Below are 27071 nucleotides of genomic sequence, written 5' to 3' on the forward strand. Positions count from 1 at the left end.
GCTATACATTTACTTCCTTCCTTTTTTCCCTCATTTTCATCCTATTCCTATCCCTCCTCACTCTTCTGCTTTACTTCAACCCACTACCTTGCCTTCCTATTCCTTAACCTTCTCACCCCTGCAAGAGTCCTTATCTTCTCCCCCTACCTTATCCCTTTGCCCTCTTATTTTTTATCAATTTAGAAGACTTTCATACCCTTCCAAATATATATATTGTTTCTTCTTTTAATCCATTCCCAAAGAGAATAAGGTTTCAGCACTACCCACCCTCCTCCCACTCCCTTCTTCTGTATCAGTTTTTCCTTGTATGTCTCATTTGCATGAGATAATTGATCCTTTTTATATTTCCCCACAGATTTTTTAGAATCACCCCAACATATTCAGCTCAGCCAAACCACCCAAATGACTCAAAAAAGAACTGATAATATTTTCATATATAAGAAGCAAACAATTTGACCATAGTGAGTCCCTTTTAATTGGCCATTAATGTTTACCTTATATTTCTCCTGAATGTTATGTGTTGAATTTTCTCTTAAATCATGCTGTTTTGTCACAAATACCTGAAAGTATTTCAGTTTGTTAAGCATCCAATTTTTTTTTCATTCAAGATTATAGTTAACCTTGCTGGGTAACTTACCTTTGGTTATAACCCCATCTCTTTTGCTTTATGAAATAAAGCATTCCAAGACCTATGGTCCTTCAATGTATTACCTGCTAGTTATTATGTAATCCTTATTATAGCACCACAATATTTAAACTGATTTTTTTTCTTATTGCTTCCAATATTTTCTCCTTAACCTGGAAGCTTTGAAATTTGACTATGATAGCCCTGTAAGTTTTCCTCCTGGGATCTCTTTCAGGTGGTGATCAGTCAATTTTTTCTACTTCTGCTTTGCCCTCTTGTTGTAGAGTTTCAGTGCAATTTTCCTTGATAATTTCTTATAATATTGTATCAAGATTCTTTTTTTAATCATAATTTTCAGACAATCCAACTATTCTTATATTATTTCCCCTTGATCTGTTTTCCTATATCAGTTGTTGTGCTGATGAGATATTTCACATTCTTTTTCTTTTTTTTCTTTTTTTGATTTTGTTTTATTATTTCTTGATGTCTTAGAATGTCATTTGCTTCCTTTTACCCAATTCTAGTTTTCAAGGAATTATTTTCTTCCTTAAGTTTTTTATTCTCTTGACTGATTTTCTTTTCATAATTTTCTTGATTTTCTTGGATTGCTCTTGGGTGTTTTTTCCTAAATTTTCCTTGATCTATCTTATTTAATTTTTAAAGTCCTTTTTAAGTTCTTCCAAGAACTCTTTTTATGCTTGGGGACATTTAACATTTCTCATTGAAAAGTGAATAGCTCTTTTACCTCCATTATCTTCCTCTGAATATGAACCCAGATCTTCTCTATTCCTGTAGTAGCTACCATTATTGGGTTCTCTCTCCTTTGCTTACTCATTTTTATTTATATTTTTGCTTTTTTTTTTAGCTGCTATTATTATAATCAAATTCTAGTTCTGAGGCATGGAGAATGATGCCAAAGCCTCAGGTCCTTCCTAAAATACTATTATTTTCTGAGATCTGTCCCAGGACTCAACCTTGGGCTCTCTTCTCTACTTCTAAGCTACAGCTAGAGCCCTGGGTTGTGCTGTCCTGGAAATGATCTTGCTCCCTTTGGTCCCTCTGGTGGCTACAAACTACAGCTGTCTTCTCTGCCTTTGAATTGAAACCAGGGACTCTGATCTCTTTCAAGTGCACACAGCCAGCAGGATCCTCACCCCTCTGCTACTGCATTCACTAGGTGTATACTAGCTCTTTCTTCCCCATAGTAGCAGTCTCATAAGCACAGCTGTGCTTGGCTTTCTTCAACAGTGTAAGGTCCTTCAATCTTCTCCTGATCAGCTGTCACACTGTCTGTGAGATAAAAGTTTCTAAGACTGAGGCTGTCTCCCAACCTCAGCTGCCCTCAGAGCTTGTTGTTCATTGATTTCTGAATTGGAACTGTGCCTCTGGAGGTCAGGTCTTTTCTGAAGTCTTTTTAGGTTGTCTTAGAAGAACAATTGCTTTATCCTGACTTTTGTTTATTTCTGCTGCTCTACATTTCCTCTGAGGCAACATTCTGTCTTTATCTGTTGAGGGAATTTGGAGAGCCAAAAGTTTTCTAACCTACTCTGCAATCTTCCCAAAATCCTCTCCCTCAAAAATAGTTATTTAAGTATTCTGTTTCCTCTTCTGTTAATCTGGGAAGTTTATAATTTTGCAAACATTCATCCTTTTCATTTAGATTGTCAGTTTTATTGCCATATAATTGGGCAAAATAGTTCCTAATAATTGCCTTAATTTCATCTTCATTACTTTTGATAATAGTAATTTGGTTTTCTTCTTCCTTTTTAAATTAAATTATTTATTCTACTGGTTTTCTCCCATAAAACTAGCTTTTAGTTTTATTTATTGGTTCAATGTGTTTTTTATTACAATTTTATTAATCATTCTTTTGAATTTCAAGATTTACTTGAAGAATTTTTTTTTTTAGTTATTTCTTAGTTGTGTGTCTGAGTCATTAATCTGGTCTTTCTCTCTCTCTCACTGAATGAATTTAGAGATATAAATTTCCCCCGAAATATCACTTTAGCTGCATCCCCTAAATTTTGGAATGTTATCTGATTATCACTTAATCTTTATGATTGGGTTAGTTTTCAATTAATTTTTAATCTATGCTTCCATAGCCTTTTGTTGAATGTTGTTTTATTGCATTATTGTATAAAGAGGAGGTGTTTAGTATTTCTTCTTTTCTGCGTTTGCTTGTTATATTTTTATGTCATAATTCATTATCAGTTTTTGTGAAGGTGCCATATGCAGTTGAGAAAAAGGAATATTCTATTCTCATTCAATTTTCTCCAGAACTCTATCATATCTAACTTTTCTAAAACTTTACTCATTTCCTTAAATTCATTTTTTGGCTAGATTTGTCTAGTTCTGAGAGGGGTAAATTGAGGCCCCCAACTAGTATAGTTTGACTATTTCCTCCTGTAACTCGTTTAATTTTTCGTTTTAGAATTTGGATACTATTTCACTGGGTACATATATGCTTACTATTGACATTATATCATTTTCTATGGTACCTTTCAGCAAAATGTAGGTTTCCAGATTATCTCTTTTACTTAGGTCTATTTTTGCTTTTGCTTGTCTGATATCATGATTACTTTATATGAAACATAATAGATTCTGCTCCAGACCCTTATTTTAACTTTGTATATCTTTCTGCTTCAAGTGTGTTTTTCATAAACAACATCTTGTTGGACTTTGATTTCTAATTCTGTTCTCTCCTTCTATTTTATGAGTGTTATCCTATTCACAGTCACAATTAGGATTACTAATTATGTACTTTCCTTTCATCTTTTTCTTTCTTTTTTTTACCCTGTCCCTCCTCTAAAGTATATTTTGTTTCTGACTGTCTCTCATAACCTATCATCCCTCTTATACTCTTCCCTTCACTTACCAAGTTGGGTAAGATGGACTTTTATACCCAATAAAATGTGTATGTTTCGTCTCCTTTCTTCTTTGAATCATTTCAGAAGAGAGTGAAATTCAAGCATTGCCCCCCATTTCTCCTCCATTATAAAAACTCTTCCTTGCATGCCTGTTTTGTGTGTAATAACTTTCCCCATTCTTCCTCTCCCTTCCTCTTTTTTCCAGTGCATCCATCTTTCTTATCTCTCATTTTTTTCAAATCAACCCAACATAATCAACTCACACTCATGCCCTTTGTCTTTGTAGACCCTGCAACTGCCCTAATGATGAAAGAGTTCTTGGAACCTACATGTATCATCTTCCCAGACAGAAATTTAAACAATTTTAACCTTTTTAAGTTCCTTATGCTTTTCCTTTTATGTTTTTTTTTATGTTTTTCTTAAGTCTTATGTTTGAATGACAAATTTTCTTTTCATTTCTAGTCTTTTTCATAATCAACCATCAGAAAGGCTTGAAAGTCCTCTATTTTATTAAATAATCCATTTTCCCCCTGAGAGATTATACTCAGTTTTGCTGGGTAGGTTATTCTTTGTTGCAATTCCAACTCTTTGCTGTCTGGAGGGTCATATTCCAAACCCTGCACTATTCTATTATGGTACCTGCAAAATCTTGTGTGATCCTAATTGTGGCTCCCTGGTGTTTGAATGGTTTCTTTCTGGCTACCTGAAGTATTTTCTCCTTGACTCAAGAGTTCAAATATTTGGCTATAATATTCATCGAGAACTTTCATATTAGGATCTCTTTAAGGAGTTGATTAAAGAATTCTTTGGAATTCTGTTTTGCCCTATAGTTCTAAGATATTAGGGCATGTTTCCTTTAAAATTTCTTGAAATATTATCTCTAGGTTCTTTTCTGATCATGGATTTCAGGTAGTTCAATAATTCTTAAATCATCTGTCCTCAATCTATTTTCCAGGTAAGTTGCTTTTTTAATGAGATGTTTCAAATTTCCTTTCATTTTTTCATTCTTTTGACTTTGTTTTATTGTTTCTTGACATCTCATGGAGTCATTAGCTTCCACTTGCCAAATTCTAATTTTTAAGATACTATTTTTTTCAGTGAACTTTTGTTCCTCTTTTTTCCCACTTGGAAAACTTTTCTTTTTAAGGAGCTATTTTCTTCAATATTTTATTGTGCCTCATTTACTATTTGGGCAGTACTGTTCTTTAAGACATTATTTTCTTCAGTGAGGTATTATAGTTATTTTACCATTTACCCAACTCTGTTTTTTAAGGAGTTATTTTCTTTAGTATCTTTTGTGGCTCTTTGGAAATTGGACACAAGCCCAACAAGAATATCTACAAGTGCTAAAGAAAGAGAGGGAAAAAAAGAGCAAAACTTTTTTAAAAATCAAATAAAAGCAAAAGAGAAAAAATATGAAAAGAAGAGAGAGCAATGCAAGAAAATTATGAAAAGAAAACAGCTTGGTAAAAGAGGTACTAAAGAATGAAAATGAAAAAATAAAGGAATCCAAATAATAGCTCTGAGTGAAACAAGGCTGGCAAATGAAGACTAGCTTACTGAAGATGGAGCTTGATGCAAGTTTTTCTGAAGTGATCATAGTGGAAGGGAGTACCCTGAAGCTGGCATAGGTTTTGCCATCCAAACTAATCTAATCAACAAGCTTGAATGCCTACCAAAAGGAATGAATGACAGACTCATGACTATGTGATTGCAAATTGCAGGAAAATATCATGTCATCATCATCAGTGCCTATGCTCCCACCATGACAAACCTTGATGAGGTCAAGAAAAAAATTTATAAGACCTAGAGTCCCTCATCATCAATATGCCAAATGAGGATAAGCTTATAATTCTGAGTGAATTTAATGTTAGAGGAGGCTCATTCTAACAGACTTGGCAGGAAATCCTAGGAGGAATGGAGTTGGAAATAGCAGCAGTCACTTACTACTAAAGACTTGTGTATCTCATGAACTTCTCATCACCAACACTGTCTTTTATTAACCTAAACACAGTAAAATGAATCATGTTTGTACCCTTGCAGCAAACATTGGCATTAAATAGACTACGGTGATTATGAAAACAAGAAACAGACTGGATGGGAGGATGATAGAGTCAATGTGTGGCACAGAGTGTTGGACTGATTATAGACATCCTCTCCAAGATAAACTTTCACAGTCAACAAAAGTAGCATCCCCAAGACAAAATGATTACCAGAAGAATTAATATCAACAGATTAGAACTCTTCTCTGAGAAGGAACAGTTTGTTGTTAACTTGGAGGAAAAGTTGAGCCAACATACAAGTGGCAACAGTAGAGCAGAAAAGGAGAGGGCAGCTTTCAGAGATTTGGTGTACAGCACTGCATTTGCTCATCTGGGTCAGAACACTCACAAACGTCAAGACTGGTTTGATGAAAATGATAGGGAAATTCAGAAGCTGCTAAATGAAAAACAAGAACTCCATAGGGTTCACCAGCAGGATAGTTCATCCATCTCTAAGAAAATAGCATTTAATTCCATCAAAAGCAAAGTACAAGGAAAGCTTAGAGAGATGCAGGGTTCTTGGCTCAGTACAAAGGCAGATGAAATTTCATTTTATGCTGATAGTAACAATCCAAAGTGCTTTCTAGGCCAAAGACCTATAGTGTACCTCAATTACTCAGTGCTGATAGAACTACATTGATTAGTGATAAGCACATGACTCTAAAGAGATGGGCTGAATACTTCTGTAGTGTTCTCAACAGACCATCATCAATCAATCTTGAGGCCATTGACCATTTACCTCAGATTGAAATCAATCCCTCCCTAGCTGAAGTTCCAACTGAAGAAGAGATTTTGAATACCATTAGTCTCCTTTAGTGTGGCAAAGCAGCTGGTGCTGATTCTATTCCAGCTGAGATTTACAAGGTAGGGAGTCCATTGCACATATAAAAGCTAACTAAAATTTTCCAGGTTATATGGCAAGAGGAGGTTCAAGGAAGCCTACATTGTCCATTTCTATAAATGTAAAGGAAATAGATTGTCCTGTGACAATCACGTGGGGCTCTCTCTCTTAGTTACTGCTGACAAGATTCTTGCCACAGTCCTGCTTAACAGGGTGATCCTTCACCTGGAAGACAGTCATCTACTTGAGAGCCAGCGTGGCTTCAGAATAGGCTGAGGAACAGTCAATATGGTATTTGCTGCCCAACAACTTCAAGAGAAATGCCAGAGGCAGAACAGAGGTCTGTACACAATGTTTGTAGATCTGACAAGCCTTTGATACAGTCAGTCATGAGGAATTATGGAAAATTATGTCAAAATTATGTCAAGGTTGTCCAGAGAACTTTATCAGTATTGTACATCAATTTCATGACAACGTTTGCCCAACTTCTAGATAATGGACAATGCTCTCATACTTTCCCAGTCACCAGTGAAGTGAAACAGGGCTGTGTGCTTGCTCCTATGCTTTTTAGGATGGTTTTTTCATCTACATTGTCAAATGCCTTCAATGAGGATCAAGGTTAGCTACCACACAGATGGTAAATTCTTCAACTTGAAAAGGCTATGAGCCAAGACTAAAGTGGAAGGAGTGTTGGTGAATGATTTTCTGTTTGCAGGTGATTATGCACTCAATGCCACCTCTGAAGATGAGATGCAACAAAGTATGGATCTGTTCTCTACTCTTTGTGCTAATTTTGGCCTAAGACCACCAAAAAAGCACAGGTGTTCCATCAGATGTCACCACACCATCCCTTTGTGGAACCATTGATTACAGCAAATGGAGAAGTTTTGAGTACCATGGATAAATTTATTTATCTTGTCAGTATACTTTCCAGGGACCTATACATTGATAATGGGGTTGACACTTGCATTGCCAGAGTTAGCTCAGTGTTTGGGAGGTTCCAAAGCGAAGTGTGGGGAAAAAAAGGGTATAAGACTGACTACCAGCCTGAAGGTCTACAGAGCCATTGTGTCAACCTCATTTGTTGTATGCCTGTGAAACCTGAACAGTATATCAGTGCCATGCCAGGAAATTGAATTGCTTCCATTTGAATTGTCTTAGGAAGATTCTGAAGATCACCTGGCAGGATAAGATGCCAGACACTGAGGTACTTTCCTGAACTAAACTGCCAAGCATTCCACCTCTGCTGCAGAGAGTGCACAGCTGATTGGCTAGACACATTGTTTGAATGCAAAATGAATGCTTACCAAAAAGACTTTTATAGAGAACTCACACAGGGCAAGCATTCACATGGTGGTCAGAAAAAGTGATACAAGGACACTGTTAAGGTCTGTCTTAAGAATGTTGAAATTGATTGTGTGACATGGGAAACACTGGCACAGTACCACTCAGCATGGTATGCCCTCATTAGAAAAGGTACTGTTTTCTATGAGCAAAACAGAACTGAAGAGGCTCAAAAGAAATGCAAGATAAACAAATTTAGAGAATCCACCCCAAATGTTCACATGGACTATTTGTGCCCAACCTGCAATAGAACATTCAGAGCTCATATTGGTCCGATCAGCAACATTCAAATGCATTGTAACTAGACTCTAATACAGTGATGTCATTTTGGTCCTTTTCAACAACAAAGGACAACAACCAACCAACCAACCAGCTAAGGTTTAGGAAAATAACTATGATATTAGATAGTATCTAGTAAAGTTTTTTGTATGTATTAAGTACCTTTCCTTAAAACTTGCTCAAGGTAATGTAGGGAACAAGCAGCTGACCTGAGATGCAGGCCCAGATCCTCTCAGTCCACTGTTCTTTTTAAAATATCATATATCAAGATGCATAAGGTGAAATCATTTAAAATATTATCCAGATATTAAAAATTAAAAAGGGAATGCCTTGAATGTGATCTATGTCCCAAGTAATATATTCACAGAAATTCTTTCCCTACTTCCTAAGTTTCAGAATATTGATTTTTCTCTGTTTGCCTTAATTAACATGACATAGAGGAATATGTCCCATATGTATGTATACACACATGTATGTATGTATGTACATAGTTGTGTAAATGGTTTTTGGAAGGTTGTCAGTAAGCTTGACAAATGAGAATTTGAACACTGCGCCTTCTTCAGTTTGTGGTAAGTCACATAAAGAGAGAAAAACTTGCATTGCTCAATGGCATGCAACTTGTTCAAAGTTCTTGGTTCTTCTCTCTAGCCCATATGACAGTAAGTTTGAATAGTACCAGATGGCAGACATATAGATAATGCCCCATTATTTGTAGTGCCAATAAAAGTAAAAAGAAGAGAGCGACTGCTCGGCCAGGCTGAGGGGAGGCAATACCAGTTGGTGACTCAGTAGGGACTCCAACATCTGCAGCTCAGGGGCCCCAGAAATTCTACTCACCTGCTCATTTGTAGAATTATTAACAGAACTTTGGCTTCTGGCCATCTCCATTGTTATTTAAAGAAAGCTGAAGGTTTCATGGGCCTTTCTAAACAGTTAGCTTCCTTGTCTATCCAAGACAGAATTAGGTGCCATATATGAATTATGAATGTGGATGTAGATGTATATATTAAATGCTTTTTTTTTTCTCTTTCCAGCTAGCCAGCCAGGATTGCTACACAGAAGATCTTTATTTGCTTAACTCTATTGTCTAGCCATGTCCTTAGTGTGAGATAAATAAATTTTTAAGCAACACAGAGAACTCTCTAATCTTATCAGAGAATGGGAAGGTCTAGTGAATCAAAACTTTTAATTAATATAGTTGTTACTATGTAAGGGAGATCAAAACTGTGGTTTCATTAGATGTAGCGCCTACAGTGGCCATGAATATCTTGGTGCAATTCTAAATCTTGAAATACAACAGAATCTCTACATGGAAAGCAAAACCAAAACATTTATTCAGACACCAGAAAGCCAAATCCATCATAATAATAAAATTCTATACACAATAACAATGCAGAGGACAACACCATCCCCAAGCCTTTCCACTGCTAGGCTTCCCACGAAGCAGCTCCATTAAACAAATCACAAACAGGCTTCCCTTAAACAAAATGTCCTTCTCACACTCACAGTCAGCTGAGGGCTTGCCTGCATCCTTCAATTCTGACTGCCCTCATGACTAATTTCCTCTCAGCTCTGCTCTAGCTCCACCTCTTCCTCTTCCATCCATTAAGCAAATTCCTCCCACTATGTATGACTCAGATTCATGTGACTCAGGCTTCCATGTGACCCAGGCAGGTCACATGAGCCTTTTAATGAATGAAAAAGATTAGTGATCAAGTGATGAAAAGACTGGCCACACAATTCATGAAATAAGAACTGACATTAATTAATACAGTGTATTAAACTTTATGGAACCCTTTACATAAATTATTTCATTTGATCATTATAATAGGCCTGCAAGAAAAACAATATAAATAGTACTGTCTCCATTTTATAAATGAGAAAACTTTTCCAAGGCTTGTGTCTGCAGGGAGAAAGAATTCAAACTCACTTCTCTCCTTTCTTTTTCTGTTTTCTTCCCTCCTCAAGTCTCTTTTGCCTACCAAGGCATGGAAGGGTTGCAATCTGGATCAGTTATGTATGTTCTCACGGTTGCAATCACAAATCATTGAAGTATGGAAGTATCCATGCTGAGTTTATAAAACTTGCTTTCACTGAACATGTTATGCTGTATTCATATCTTAAAAGGTTTCTTGAGTTCCTGAAATGAATAAAAAACATTTTTTTGTTAGCCAGTTCCATGATAAGCCTCTCTACATCTTCATGTTGGTCTTTGATTAAAAGACATGTTGTCCAACCATACTCAAAATCCATACTCAAAAACTTAAGTCTAGGAGCAGCAAACTCACATCTAACTCAGAACTTTCACAGCCTGACCAGCTATCCCCCACAGATACCCTGCAAAATGGTTTCAGTGGTGAAAGATCAACTGATTCTGAATGTCCAAAAGGAAGACCAGGTTCCCCAGAATAAGATCATTGTTGTTGGGGTTGGTGCAGTTGGCATGGCATGTGCCATTAGTATCTTAACAAAGAATTTGGCTGATGAACTTGCCCTAGTTGATGTAATAGAGGACAAATTAAAGGGAGAAATGGTGGATCTTCAACATGGCAGCCTTTCCCTCAAAACACCAAAGATTGTTTCTGGCAAAGACTACAGTATGATTGCAGACTCAGAACAGGTCATTGTTATAGCTAGGGTACCTCAACAGGAAGGAGAAAGTCATCTTAATTTGGTCCAGCTTAATGTGAATATCTTTAAATTCTTCATTCCCAATATTGTTGAATATAGTCCTAATTACAAGTTGCTTATTGTTTCCAATCCAGTGAATATTTTGACATATGTGACCTGGAAGCTAAATGGCTTTCCTAAAAACTGTGTTATTGGAAGTGCTTGTAATCTGGATTCTACCTATTTCCATTACGTAAAGAGGGAGAGATTTGGTGTTCATTCTTCACGTTTTGATGGATGGGTCCTTGGGGAATATGGAGACTCCATTGTTCCTATGTGGAGTCATATGAATCTTGCTGGTGAGTCTCTAAAGAATCTTCATCCTTCTCTGGGAACCGATTTAGAGAATTGGAAAGATGCTCATAAATAGGTGGTAGAAATGTTTATGAGGTGATCAAGCTGAAGGGCTACACTTCCTGGGTCATTGGCTTGTCTGTGGCAGATCTGGCAGAAAGCATTATGAAGAATCTAAGAAGAGGGCATCCAATTTCCACCATGATTAAGGACATTTAGGGTATTCATGAGGATATCTTCCTGAGTGTCCTATGTGTCTTGGGGCAGAACAACATTTCAGATGTGTTGAAGGAAAACCTGAATCTGGACGAGGAGAGCCTTTTAAAGAAGAACACAGATACTCTTTGAGGAATCCAGAAGGAGCTGCAATATTCAAACCTTTTAATGTGCTGCCATCAAGAAAACATGACAGGGGTCAAGGGGTTGTGTTTGGCGAACTTTTCAAACAGGTCAAATCCATCCTCTGATTAATGATTAAATACCAGAAATGTAAAACCCCTTGAACACATTCTAGTTTTTCCTAAAGTTAGAAATGGGGAATAGTACAGTGTGAATACTATTTGTTAAACCCTATTGGAGTTCGCATATAATGCTGGATATGTCTTGTATAGTCTCAGTGGTTGGTTTCAAGCAGAGCCGGTGCCCCACAGGTATATGAACTACCTGCCTTGTATGTAGGTGCTACAGGTTCACATAGATCCAGAAGACAATACTCCTGGATACAAAACACCATACAGTAGTAATTCTTTATTGATGCATTTATTACCTTTGTTCTCCCCTCCATTAGGGCACTACAGTTTGGCCCCATGTATCACCTTTAAAGAGGACCTGATTTTGCCTGCATATACATGTAGATAGATACATAGATAGATATACATATATATTTGCAAATTTCCATATTATATAAAAAGATATGTATACGTACAATGATACAACCAATTCCTCAAGTGTCATGCTAATTCTAAATACTTAATAAACAACAAATAACTGATTAAAAAAAACCCCTTTCTACCTTGGGAGAATATCTCAGAATTAATACTCTACTAGTACAGCCTTTTAGAACCCAGGGTCACCTCCCTACCACAAGGCATCAGCAGGGGCCTATTCAGAATGATAATTTTAATAAATGTGCTTGATATTAAAACCAGAAAGAGCATATTTTAATATTTCTATGATGATTCTTAAGGCACTTCAGAAACTTTCAGGATCTCAGGATTGCCATTTTACACATTGATTATAACTGCACTATAATTTTAGCAGAAATGCCAGGTAATAAGAGAATTTCCATTGAAAAGGCACTATAATTTAGCTGAAATTCCAGTTAATAGACATTTCCAACTAAGAGAATACTGAATATACCAGCTTTTGTGGTAATGGGTTTATAAAACTGAAAAAATTGATGCAGTTTTCAAATATATCTAACACATGTTCAACACAAGTGATTTCAATCTTTGCCATATTGTCTGTCTCCAAAGAAAATGTGTCTTTATATGGTTATAATGGGAAAACATTAGATATAGAATCAAGAGACCTCAGTTTAATTCTTAGATTTGTCACTTCCTAACCTTGTGATTGTGGCAAATGACTATGAGAAAGTGAAGCTAGTGTCTCTGCACAGCCCTGCCTCACTTAAATCCAATTCACTTGCATATCATGGCATCACCTTCCTTAAGTCATGGTCCTCTTCAAGACTGAAGGACAAACAACAATTGTGGGCAAGCTGTTGAATTTCATCAAGACTGTTTCCAATTCTATGAAGTAACTTGTACTATTAACCTCATGGCATGGATGCAAGCAAAGAATTTTGCAACTTGTAAAGTAGTATAACATAAGTTATGATTGTTGTGCATAAAAAGCCACCATTGTAGATCAACCTAAGCTAAGGTTACCTCAGTCTCTGGCAATCATAAAGATATTACCTCGACATCCTACTCTCCCTTGCCTAGGGAGGGTAGAAACAAACTTTCGGAGAAAAAATTATGAAACAAAAACACAAGCAACAAATCCCAGCCAAGTACCTATTCTCTTCTAAGGAAGTGAAAGGAAGACCATAGCCATGAAATGAGGGAGCTATGAGGGAGCTTCCTAGTGAGCTATACAAAGCATGTGCAATATTCCCTCGCTGATTTCAGTTCTACATGTGGAAGTTTGATGAGCCTGTTTCTTTTTTTTTAAATAAGATTAATTTTTAATAACTGATGCCAATCATAAAACCAAACCCACTAAAATAAGCATGCATACAGGGAGTACAGATTTAGAGATAGAAATGACCTCGTTAGTTGTCTAGTACAGCAGTCAAAAAGAGCTAAGTTAATTCCAGCCTCAGGAGGATATTAACCTCTGCCACAGTTTTTTCAGCTATAAAATGGGAATAATATCACCAGAGTTGTTGTGAAGATTCAATTAAATATTTATCAAATATCTTGCAAAGTGCTTAATAAATGCTTGTTTGCTACCCCCTCTTTTCCTTCCCCACCCCCAGCCTAAAAATCTAGCTAGGAGTCATTCACATTTTGGGGTAAGCAAGGAGATCTCTGCTTATAAGCAATGAGCCTACTTCTAACCGTGAGTAACCAGAGCTGGGGCTTTGAAGGATCTTTGAATTGTGAGGCAGGAACTAGATACATAAAAAAGACTCACACAGGCAACCCCTCACTCTCCCTTGTTCTCTTCTCTGGTGTTTTCTAGTGAGGAAGAAATTCACCTCTACATAGAAAAGACACCTCCATGTTGTAGAAGGGGCAGTAGCTATGCCTGTTGTATCTCTACCTTGGTCACCATGTGTTGCTCAGTGCATGGTGCCTGTTTCCTTTGTGTTTCTTCTTCTTTTTTGGGGGGAGAGGAGAAGGTAAGGCAATTGGGGTTAAGTGACTTGTCCAAGGTCACACAGCTAGTAATTTAGTAGTTTGAGGCCAGATTTGAACTCAGGTTCTCATGACTCCAGGGCCAGTGCTCTATTCACTGTGCCACCTAGCAGCCACCAGTGTTTCTTCTTCCCTGGTCCTAAGTAAGTATCCAGAGCTGCATACTCAGGATGTGACCTCTGGACTTTGCCCTCATTATTGAGTTGCCTTGTCACCTTGCAACTTCCTTCATAACCTGGGGCCATCTAATCCTGGAACATCCTTCCATCATGCCAACCTCCTTTTCCCATTGGTGAAATGCTTTGTGATGGTTATTGGGGGGAGGAGGGCATTTGAGGATGGCCCCTGGCTGGCTATGTTTTATTTCCCCTCCCAGAGGCGCTTCTAATTCTCTGGACTTCACCACCAGGACTCAGCTGCTTTCTCACCCTAGAACTTCTTTCAGTACCTGGAACCTCTGAACCCTGGAGTATCCTTGTGCCATGTCCACCCACTTCTTCCAGTGGTAAGTTCCTTTAGAAAACTATGAAAGGAGAGGCTTTGTTTGGAGTTTGGAACAAAGCTAGCTATGCTCCTCTTTGCCTTCTGCCTCTTAACTTTACCATCAAGCAACTCTCCCTCACCTTTTCAGTTCCCTTTTATGTTTTCTCTTCCCTCATTAGAAGGTAAGATCCTTGAGGCTGGAGGCTATCTTTCTTCACTTTTATTTAAATTCCCAATGTTTAGCACAGTGCCTGACTTAGTAAGCCTTATGAGTTTCTAAAAATTGAAAGTATCATCACCACGTGAAAGTGATAGCAACAGTATCTGAATCCAGTGAGAAACTAGCCCTGGGGATTGGCCTTTTTGGTCCAAGCCAACAATGAATTAACCCATCAGTAAGATATGCATCCTGCAAAGAGCTAGGTCAGCTGGGCATGGGCACATCTCTGCCACCAGTTACTCTATTTCCAGAAGTAAACTTAGTGGGGACTCTTCAAAAAGAGAGAAGAACTCCCAGGACCAGGAGTTATAAAGCATCCCTTAGCCCTAAAATGTTCCCTACATATGTGCTTCACAACCTCTGTGCCCATTTTCCACAGAAATAGAGTGTATGCAAGGGAAGACTATATCCCTGGTTTGGAGAAGTTTTGTAACTTCTGTTCCTATCAGAAAATCATTTGATATGAACTAGTTAATTGGTACTAGAAAGCACAGTGGATTGTGGAGAGGGGGCTCATGAGCAGTAGTACCAGAAGTCAAAACTCCTCCAGATTACTCTAAAGGGAGCAGAAGGGACTAATCCTATGAGAACTCAAAATGTCAATGCACTCTGAGCTGGGGGAGTGACTCAAGGGGATGAAACATATGTGCCCTATGAATGTAGAATGTGAATTCCATGAAGACAAGAACTATTTTGTCTATCACTGACCCAGTCAACACCTTAACAGGATAAATTGCAGAGAATTAGTAGAGGGACTTTCCTCCTCTGAGAGTTTCTAACAGCAGTGAAATCACAGGTCTAGTCTGCATCTTCTTTCACTAAAATGGTAATAGACAGAAGGAAGTACTGTACTGCAGGAATGCCATAAGAAAAGAAAAGCATAAGGAATTTTTAAAAAACAAAATGAAATTAAACAAAAGACACTAATAAGGAAGCACAAGATTGCACTGTGGGAAAATCATGGAGCTCAAAAACATGATACTTTGGTTAGAATCCTGATGCTAGCATTTTAAAACTGGTTATGTAACTTGGGTCAGTCACCCACACTCTCATCTGCAAAAGGAAAAGGTTTGGAAGACATGAATTCTAATCCCTTCCCACTCTGAGATGTCTTAAGACATGGAGCTATGGCTAAACAGTGAATGGTAAGCAGGGACAAATTACTTTTCTAGAACCACTAAATGTTCAACAGTGTCAGCTATTGCTTGCCTAGAATGTAGGCAAGTTTCTTCCCAAAGTAAATTTAGATAGAACTCTGCAAATGCAGTGAAATAGGCTTATCCCTTTCTCTTTCAATTCAATTTGACAAATATGTATTAAGCTCCTATTGAGTTCTAGGCACTTTATTGGGGACCAGCTATGCAATTATGAAAAATAATACAGTCCATGTCCTCAAAGAGCTTAAAATCTAATAGGAGGGACAAGACAAGTATACAAATAGGTATAATCATAAGATCACAGATTTAGAGGTAGAATTTTAGCAGTCACTAAATCCTACCACTTCACTTTATAGATGAGGAAACTGAGGCTCAGAAATTAAGTAATTTGCCAGGGCCATACTGCTAACCTGAGAGAGAAAATGAACTCAGGTCCTCCTGATTCCAAGACCAGCACTCTGGTCAACTACACACCATGTTTCATTTCATACAAACTAGGATATGATGAGGCCAAATAACCGGAGAGAGTGAGTCAGCAAGCAAGCATTTATAAAGTACTTACCATGAACCAGGCAATGTACTAAATGCTAAAGATACAAAGGAAAGACAACACATAAAAGGTAGTGAAGGGAGTGCTATGACAGGTGAAAAAGAAGAGAATTTTAAAAAGAGAGTTCAGTAATGAATGAGGGAGGGGAAGTATGGCTAGGGACATTCATAAAATAGTATATCTGGGAAAGGAATCACCAGTGAGGAAAAAGGCCCCAATCTAAAGGTTTCTCAGGATGGCAACGTGGCAGACAAGGAAATAGAGGAGGGTTTCAAAGAAACTCTTTTCCAGTCACATGTACATCTTTCAAACAACAAACAAATCAATCAAGACTTGTTGAGCATGTCCTAAATAAAATATTACCTAGTATATAGTATATATAAATGCCTTTTATGGGCCTTTATCTACTTGGTGGTTTTTATATAAATGATTTGGAAATTGCTTCACCTAGAACTGCCCATAGTTATACTCTCTCTGTGGCTCAGTCAGGGAGTATGTAGCAAAAATGTTCATCTCACATATCCTCCTCCCAAATGAAACACAAGAACGTATTTTTCTTGGTGCGTAAACCTCAAGGATACTCCAGAATTACTTACCTAATAAGACTTTGAAAGATGACCTGAACTTGAAGGAATAACCCCTTCATCACAGCCTGCCTCCACTTCTTTCAGGAAGAGCTATGATTATTGGCTATTAACTGAGCCTTTTATATGAAGAAAAGCAGAAACTGAAGACAGAAGAATCATTATATAAGCCATGATTTGGCTTCTCAATTAAGCCAATATTAAAAAGCAATATAATTCCCCAGTCAGGCACACATCTATAATGGGAGCGAAATGACTAGAGTTCCTTCCAAAAGACCATGACAAAGAGTTCATTATGCCAGCACAACTTGTGATGCCCCCAGGAAGCCATTGCACAGCCAAAAAGAAAGATGGAGGGGAATGGAAGAGGAAAGGGACTTTAAAATTGGCTTTGCCAGGTGCTAAGTAGAATTTATTCTTTGTCCTCAGGGAATAAATATTAGTATTCTAAAATCTAATCTGCCAGAACAGCTAAGTCAGCCCTATCCTGATGGCTAAAGCTTCAAGTGACTGCCCACAAGGACAGAGCTTTGGAATTACTTTTAACACCTGCTCTCTCAGTCAGCAAAGGCTGGAAGAACAAAGCAGGAGCTCAGCCTCCAGGGCCACTTGAAACAAGTGTCTGGAGGACGTAGTGGGGTAGAAAGGTCACCCTTGGGAGGGGAGGAGGGAAGAGCAGTCGCCTGTGAATTCCTACATCTGCCTTCCATTCAGAAGGCAAGCTCACTCAAATCCTGTTCATTTTCAAGGGACATCTTGACATTTTCTAAGGGCACAAGATTTCTACTTAATGAGAGATGCAGGGAGTGCTAAGGCCGCACAATCCACTGCTTATAAAGAAGTCATATAACAAGCTGCCTCCAGGACCCATAAAGACGAACCATCTGATTGAGGCATCCTATTGCTGCAGTCAGAAGACATAGTTGTGACATATAAATTCCCCCCACCTCAGTGGAAGGCAAGATCCTTGAGAGAAGGGGATTGTATCTTTCTTTGCTTTTATTTTTCATTTATTTTTGGTAGCTCCCTATGTACCTTGAACACTTCTTTAACTGGATATTATGGTTTCATTGGCATAGGAAGCTCCCAGTGACCAATTTCTTTTACCAACCCAGATCAACATCTTCTCAGCAACAAACTGTCTTAGAGAGTTGTCTGGGGCACTGAGTGGTTAAGTGACTTGTCTGGAGTCTCCCAGGATTTAAACCCAGCTCCTCCTGCCTCAAAGACAGCTCTCTATGCAATACTTTTCATTGCCTTAAGCAACACAAATAATAAGCTCAATAATAAGCTCGATTGAATTGAAAAATATTTGCTACTCCTGACTCCCATCTGCCAGAATTTCTATCATTAGATCCATTCCTTTAAAATATGACATCTGAGGGTTCTTCTGAGGCACAAATGCCCACATGGATGCTGAAGCTGTAGATCTTTTCAGCTTCGGTGCTCTGAACTATAGTAGGTCTAAAGCTGATTGGGTGTACACGCTAAGTCCAGCATCGAAATAATGGGAGGAATGAGAAGGGCAAGAACAAAGGTGCTTAAGGAGGAAAACGTAGCTCTGATCAGAAACAGAGAAGGTCACAGCCCTTGTGGCGATCATTATTGAGACGGGACCCTTTAGTAGCCCCTGCACTTAAAGGCTGGGCATGATAGAGGAGACCCAGTCTTTGACAAATTGAAATAAATAAAACAAATTACTAATGTTCTCTGTATCAATAAATGTAATCAGGGGCTCATACTCATTTGCCTAAGATGCTCCTCATTGGTGGAGGTTGATTACTAGATGCTCAGTGCCTTCTCAAGGGACAGAGTTGGCAAGAGCTTCAGTGACAAGTCCCTGAAGAGAAAGAAAGTCACTGAAAAGAAGTCAATATGTAAAGGAGTCAATACCTCAATTATGCCTTTCTCCCCAGCTCAACGTTCAAATTCCGGGGCTTTTGAGGAATTCCTCTTGAATGAGATCTGGAACTCTCTCTGTTGATTGAGCTAAGATATCTTGCTGCCAGTGGCAGAGCTCATTTAGTTCATATTGCATGGTATGGTATTATCTATATAATTTCTCTGATTTCTGTTCATTGTTGGCTTAGATAAATGGGTTTATTGGCTACTTTCTATGCCTGGTCTTTGTGTAATCGGCATTTCGTAGGAAGGGATCTTTATAGATTGTGCTCAGTGGCACAATGAATAGAGCACTAGACCTGGTGTCAGGAAGACCTGAGTTCAAGTCTGTTGTTACCTGAGCAAGTAACAACCTCTGTTTCCTTCAGTTTCCTCATCTGTAAAATGGGGCTAATAATAGCACCTACCTCCCAAGTTTGTTTTGAGGATCAAAGGAAATAATTGGAAAGCCTTTGGCACAATGCTTAGAACATAGTAATGGCTATATAAATGTTAGCTATTTATTACTACTACTACTACTACTACTACTTACTACTACTACTACTACTACCACTATTACTATTAAGACACATAGAAAATCCAAAACTTTATATAAAGAAGTTAAAGACAGGAATTTCCCGAACTGCCAATTGCTTACCCAGATCCTATGAGGTTCTAGAGGGTAGAGCTAAACAAACATCAGGGAGAGGAGGTCTTTTTCTCCTACTGTTTGCCCCCTATCCAGATCCCACTTGGATTTCTCTGTACTAATGGTCAAGGCCCAACCCCCTGTTTGTAGGACAGACCTGACAATCTTTAATGAACAGAGAATCATTACTATAGTTCTACCAGTAAAATGGAGAACCACTCTTGAGGTCTTACCATCTTCAGCACAGCTCTTTCCTCCAAACCTACAAACACTGCCATCTGACTTGCCACTATACCCTAAGACTGCAAGCGCCTTGAGATCTCTCCTATATCTGAACCCAAAAGACAACTGGACCTTAAAGTTTTCCCTATAAGCTAAATCTTCCTGTTGTCTCCCTCTATTAGAATGTGTGTGCTCCTTATTTGTCGCAATTTTCTTTTTTGTATCTCTAGTCAACTATTTGTGACTCCATTTGGAGTTTTCTTGACAAAGATACTAAAAGGGTTCACCATTTCCTTCTCCAGCTCATTTTACAGATGAGGAAACTGAGGCAAACAGGGTTAAGTGACTTGCCCAGAATCACAAAGCAAGTAAGTATCTGAGGCCAGATTTGAACTCAGAAGATGACTCTTCTTGACTCCAGTGCTGGCACTCTATCCACTGCACCATCTAGCTGCCCTCCTTGATACTTATGAAACATTTAATAAATGTCTTTTCTTCAGTCATTCATTTATTCATATTAAATGAAATTTTCATCACTACCATCATCATCACCTAATATGACTTTCATCTCTAATATTCCATGATTCAATGGACTGCTATTTTCTTCTTAGTTCTGTCAATATGTTTAGAAAATTCAAATAAAGAGATGCCTGGATCCAAAGTGAAATGTCAGAATGGGTGAGTAGCCCTAACAGCATACATCCACAAAGGAAAGGGGTGTCCATTTCTTGCAGGACGACCAAGTTTCCATAGAAAGTGTTCAGAGTGTAAATCATTATTGATTAGAATGTCAACTGTGTCATAGAATACATTTGATGCCATAAGTCAATAAATCAACTATTGTTGTCAATATGTGTCCATGTGAAATGTCTTAGACAAGCCTTATTGTTCTATAAATACCCCAGCAAAGATCTAGGAGGACACTAGGTAGAAAAGACCAGATAAGAAAATCAAAGAGAAAGACCAATAAATTCCTTCATCCATTTTAGAGCTATAGAAGTTGACAGTCAAAAAGCCTGTGAGTGCTTAGTTAGGGAATGAATGGGCCAGGAAATGCTGAAGCCAATACAAACTCTGCTAAAGAGCACTTGAATTCAACAGAATCTCAGCCCTGGCCTGTCTGAACATCAGGGGAGGACAGAGCCAGCTCCCAATAGGTCACTGAACATGAATCCAGGGCCCAGGACATTCTAAAAAGTCTAAAGATATACCTGTCAAGAGTCAGAGCAGGAGACAGGAGCAGCATAGCGCCTGGGTAACCTATATACCAGAAGCCCTCTCTGAATCCTGAAACCAGTACTCTTCTCAGACCTACAACAGAAAACAAGTCACCTCATTTTCCGGGCAGCCTATGCACCAGAAGGTCTTTCAAAAGACCTAAAATCAGTAAGATCTCCTACATACAATTGGACTTTTTTATAGTTATCACTGAAAATGGAGCCAACTTTCCATTTGGAGCTCATAAAGAAAAAGAGTCAGTGATGAAGTCTGTACTAACCCCTTGCATTGGCCCACCTAGAGACAGAGGCAGAAGCCAGAGTTTGTGCCCAGTTGTGTCCAGCACTTTATTAGCTCATTTAGGGTTTTCTTGGCAGGGATACTGGAGTGGTTTACAATTTCCTTCTCGGGTCCATTTTATGAATGAGGAAACTGAGGCAAACAGGGTTAAATGACTTGATTGGATTACACAGTTAGTAAGTGTTTGAGGCTGGATATGAGCTCAGGTCTTCCTGACTCCAGGTCCAACATTCTATTCCCCCATTGCCACCTAAAAAAAAAAAAGTGTAACTAGGAAAAAAAAGTAAAAATGTAATTATCAAGACCTAGCTTGTTCCTGAAGATAACATTGTTAAAAGGCATGTTCCTCCCTTATTTGCTGAGATAGAGCAATATTGGTATGGAATTGTATATACAGATGTACTATCCGTGCTTTTAAAAGGCCTTTTTACAAAATTATCTTATTTGAGACAAACAACAAACCACTGTGACCCCTGTGCCATAAGCTTTCAGAGTTCAAAGGGCCCAGATTTGCTTTAGGGAATTTGTCATGTCTCTGGTTCAGCATCACTTTTCCCCTTACCCGGAGCATGTGGGGCAATGGCTACCTGACACTACCAAGTATGCTGGTGACAACTCCCCTTGTAAACATTGAGCTCACAAAATTAAAGAACTGAGGTGATGCATCCACTTCTACATGATTTTTTTTCTTTTTCTTTTTAATCCTTTGTTACAAAGAATGGCTCTCTGTGTAGATGAAAGAGAAGAATATTTTTGGAGATGAAGATTATATGAAGGCTAATAATTATTATTATAACTACCATTTACATATTACTTCAAGGTTTGCAATACCCTTTACTAAGATCTCATTTTGTCTTTGCAACAGCTCTAGGAGGTATTATTACCCCATTTTATAGATGAGGAAACTGAGGCAGGGAGAGGTTAAGTGATTTTTCCAGGGTTATCGAACTTGAAAGTGTCCAACGCCAGATTTCAGTTCAGGTCTTTATGACTCCAAGTCCAGCACAGGTAATCCACATAGGGAAAAAACGTGAATAAAGAATCGTTGTTGCTTAGATAAAAACATTTAGTTGGAAAGGCAGCTCATTGGTTCAGCCCTTCTGTACACTTATTGTTTTTCAAAGAGTCCCAGAATTTGAGAACTGGAAAGGAGTTCAGTGTCTGTCTAGTTTAACTTGTAGATATCCTAGAATATTATTAAGATAAATGTGTTTACTTATTCTCAGGTAGGGAGTAGTTTTCTAATAAGCTTTCTTATGCCTAAAAATTCAAACACAAATGAAAATTCAAAGTTTGAATAAAGAATTAAGGGAATGAACTACTAATCCTATCCTCACTCCTGATTGCTCCAGTACTAACTCAGTAATCTTTTATAATTCTTATAACTTATCCATGCTTCAGTTTCTTATCTATAAAATGGGAATACCATCAATCTGATGGGGTAGCCACTCTTCTGGGACAGACCCTTTGCCACTTCCCAACGCAAGTTGGACTGCTAATAGCCAAGAATTATTTGAAAAATCCCACCCAGAAGAGTTCTGGGATTTTATTTCCTTTTCTTTTATTTCCTTTCTCTGTTGGCCCATGAACAAGGGAAGAATACCCAGCTAAGAAGGGGAAATTCCTTCCTGAAGGGAAATAGAAATCTGTAAATTATCATATCTTAGCCTTTCATTAGGACAGTTAGGTGAGGCAGTGGATAGAGCACTGGGCTTGGAATCAGGAAGACATCTTCCTGAGTTCAAATCCAGCCTCAAATATTTACTAGCTGTGTAACCCTAAGCAAGCCACTTAACCTTATGTGCCTCAGTTTCCTCATTCATAAAATGAGAAGAAAATGGCAAACCTCTACAGCATCTTTGGCAAGAAAACCCCTGTCAGACAGGAATCAACAACAAAACCCTTTCATTGGTAATTGAGTCTCTTCTAAAGACTTACTCCCTGAACAAATTTGGTGATGCCAAGGTCAGCAACAGAAGTGACAGATGGGAATAGTCTGAAAGAGATCAAGTCCTTAATTTCACTCCAGCTGTTGAACAGAGACAACTGTGCCTCCTGACAGATTTTAAACACCCTAGAGACTTTATTCTCTGTAGTAGGTGAGGATAAAATTCAGCGCATACTAAATCTTGTACATATAGCTACTCATCAGCTCTTACTTGCACCCTAATTGGTCTCCCTACCTTGTCTTTCCTTTCCAATCTCTCCTCTATACAGCTGCCAAAATGATATTTCTGAAGCATCATTCTTTCATTCAAGTGGCATCAGTAGTTCCTCATGCCTTTAGTGTAAAACAAAAACTCCTATTTGGCATTTAAAGTCCTTCACAATCTGCTTCCAACTTATCTTTCCAGGCTGCTTACACACGACTCTTCCTCACACACCCTATGCTGCAATCAAATTGGCCTATTTGGATATGACACTCCATTTTTTAACTCCATGCTTTTGCACAGACTGTTCCCCATTCCTGGAAAGCTTTTCCTCCTCACTTCCACCTCTTCATATCTCTAGTTTGATTCAAGGCGTGGTTAAGATGTCAGGTCTCCTTCAGGAAGCCTTTCCTGATTCCCCTACTTGTTAATGCCTCCTTCCCCGCAAAAAAATCATTGTGAATTTACATTATGCTTTCTGTAAGCTTTAGTAGCTTAAAACTACACCAAGACCTTTGGGACATACATGTCTTATATGAACTTAACTATAACCATACTGTATCTCATTAGTAAAATAGAAATGGTATGTAGACAGGGACTACACAGCTTGTTTGTTTTTGTCCCCAGTCCCCGGCACATGGTAGACCATTGATAAAATTCTCATTGGTTGTTTGAATGATTGATTGAGCAAGACCTGACCCTGAGAGCTGCAAAACTGCTTATCCTCTCAGAAAGAAGACCAGAGAACAATGCCTTTAAAGAGCTGTATAGTACTATAGAAAGATCCACGATGGCAAACAAAGCCTAACACTTCTGGTTTAAAACTGTATAGAAAGATTCCAGGAGGAGAGTCTTGCTGAAACTGCCTGTCCATAACTAAAAGAGTTAAGGAAGCAATATAGTCCTTCGGGGGATGGGGTGCTTATAGCATTAGGACTGAAATGGACATCAGTGCTCATTTAGTCCAACCCAGAGGTGGGGAACCTGTGGCCTCCAGGCCATATGCGGCCCTCTAGGTCCTCAAGTGTGGCCCTTTGGGATTCAATCAAAGAGCCACACTTGAGGACCTAGAGGGTCACATGTGCCCTTAAGGCCACAGGTTTCCCACCCTGGTCCTGGTTCATTTTACAGATGAACAAAACTACCCATTAGAGTTTCTTTTTTGAGAACTCTCAGCTTTTTTCTATATTTCATCAAAACTTTCCTTCTTAAATTTTGTGAACACGTTTGCAAGTGGAGTTCTCACCAGCATACTTGTAGTGTCAGGTAGCCATTTCTCCTCATTTTTGGGGTTGGGGGGAAAGGGAATGCCAAGCCAAAGACATGAAAAAATTCCCTAAAGTAAACCTGGGTCCTGTGGGATCTGCAAGCATCTGGAACAAGGGCCATGGTGGTTTACTGTTAGTCTCAAATGAGATAATCTTGCAAATGTCCTTTTAAAAGTATGAAGCATTATAGGATGGCGAAGGTATTATTATGACTTTCCATCTACCAAATGCAGGTTATGATGCCCTTTTCCCATTTACTTGGAGACTTTAAGAGGATTAAGACATCGAGACAGGGTAGAAGCCACTCCTCAAAGTGACGGGCAGAGCCAAGACAGGGCTTTCAGGTCATAAAGGTACCACTTAGCAATGTTCTGGAACAGTCATTTACCAAATGGAGTCCCAGTATCTCTAAAGTGCTTTAAATCCTTGGAAGAAAGGCTCTACGTGGTATTATTCCAAAGGCATCAGACCAAAGCTCATTTCCAGTTTGGGTCAAATCTTTAAAGGGCTCTTATCAGACTCACATTACTTTACAGGTAATTTGGCCCTCAAGTTGCTTGTTATGAAAGCCATTTTCCTCTTAAATATACAAAACAAGCAGGATGTAATAACTGTGCTTCTCATTTCATAATTACAGGTGTAAAATTACATATATGAATAGGTGGGCTGCCCTTTGAAAATTAGGCCTTAGGGATTTACTGAAATTAATTAATTGGATTTTTTAAGCCTATCTAGAGCAATAACAGTGAAAATAACCAACGTGGAAAAAAAAAGAGATTATGACTTTTTAAAGCCCAGGCTGCAACTCTTTTGAGGACAGTTATAGCACAGTACATAGTAGACCCTTAATAAAAGTTTATTGAAAGAATATAAAGTAAATTAATTCACCCAGTCCCAGAACTTCTAGCAGCTACAAAACCTAGACTATCTGTCCTTGGGCCATCAGTTACAGAGACAGAAATGTTCACCATTATATAATCACTGGAAGGTCAAGACTCAGCAGCCCTCTCTCCTCAAGTGGAAATCATGAGCACTTAGAAATTGTCACCACTTAGGAAAATCACAAGTAGGCACCCCCACCCACACTGCCTGTGCATCGAGCCAGCCTTCGCCCTAGAAATCCCAACCACAGAAGAACTAGTCAGCTACCAGCAGTAAGCTCATGACTCATTTACAAGCCCTGTCTATTTCAGGCAATCCTCCATCTTTCCACATATAACATATACCAGCCTAAAGTTTTCCCTATTATATATTCTCTCTTTCACATGCCCCTCACCTTAAGCCTTCTGATTGCCCCCAAGAGAAGTAAATTTCCAGGCAGCAAAGCAGGAGTAACACATCCCTAACATCTGCATAAGAATTTCTAATCATCTCTGGCAAATCAGTGGGAACACTCATTATTTGACCAAAGACTACACAGCACTGAGTCAGGCAGCTTTCTATCAACACAAAGTAAAATCATGCTGTTTGCTATTCTGATTTCCTAGGGGAAAAAAAAGGTTCACAAATGCACTCAATCTTTGTCAAATCAGCAGGCCCTGCTCATATCTCCCTGGAACAGATGCCGTTGGCTTTCGGTCTCATTAAATGGCTAGTGTTTTTCCCCTTCCTGTCATTCTGATAAGCAAATAAATGTCTCCTATTCTATGACTGCTACACTTCTCATGGATAATTCTATGGAAAGTCTCCTGGCATTTAGTAATGTTGCCAGTTAAGGACCTCAGAGGCCATGTGTTTGCAGTTATAGGGATATTTAGCCTAGAGAAGTGAGGACTTTGAGGGAGGGAACCCACCAGCTGTCTTAAAGTGTCAGAATTGCTGTCATTTGAGAGAAAAGGGATTCTTATTCTGTGTAGCTCCAGAGGACAGAACTGGGGCCATTTTAGTGAATGTTACAAAGAAGATTTCGATCTAAAATAAAGAATAACTTTCTAATAACAAGAGCTATCCAGTGATGGAATGGGCTACCTCATGAGATAATTTCTGAACATTAGAAATATTCCAGCAGAGTCTGAATGAACCCATCAGGGAAGTTGCCTAGTTGTTGTTTGGTCATTTTTCAATCATATCTGACTCTTTGTGACCCCATTTAGGGGCAAAGATACTAGAGTGGTTTGCCATCTCCTTCTCCAGGGCATTTAGGGAAACTGAGGCAAACAGGGTTAAGTGACTTGCCCAGGGTCACACAGCTAGTAAGTGTCTGAGGCCAGATTTGAATGTAGGTCTTTTGTACTTCAGGCCCAACACTCCATCCACTGTACCACCTAGTTGTTGCCTAGACTCTTCCTGAATTCCAGAGGAGGTTGAATTGCAAAATTTTTAAGTATCATCTCACCTATGAGAGTAATGAGAGTAATCCTGAGTAATCATATTGGAAATTTAACTGACCTCTCTTCTTTCTCCCATGTCCCTTTGTCCTTCCACTGGAAGAGGGCAGATGTCTCAGATCAAAGAAAATGCCCAAGTCTGATTTCAATTATCTTTAACGACTTGGCCACAGAGTACTAGCTAGCATTTATTGAGGTACTACTAGTAAAGTGTTTTGCAAATCATTAGGCACTAT

General features: G+C 38.6%; 1 pseudogene; it reads left to right on the top strand.

Annotated features, from left to right (window-relative positions):
- Positions 1-10441: 10441 nt before the first annotated feature.
- LOC140525985 (L-lactate dehydrogenase A chain pseudogene) lies at positions 10442-11038 on the top strand (annotated as a pseudogene).
- Positions 11039-27071: the final 16033 nt, after the last annotated feature.

This window comes from Notamacropus eugenii, chromosome 1, assembly GCF_028372415.1.
Source record: "Notamacropus eugenii isolate mMacEug1 chromosome 1, mMacEug1.pri_v2, whole genome shotgun sequence".
NCBI lineage: Eukaryota > Metazoa > Chordata > Mammalia > Diprotodontia > Macropodidae > Notamacropus > Notamacropus eugenii.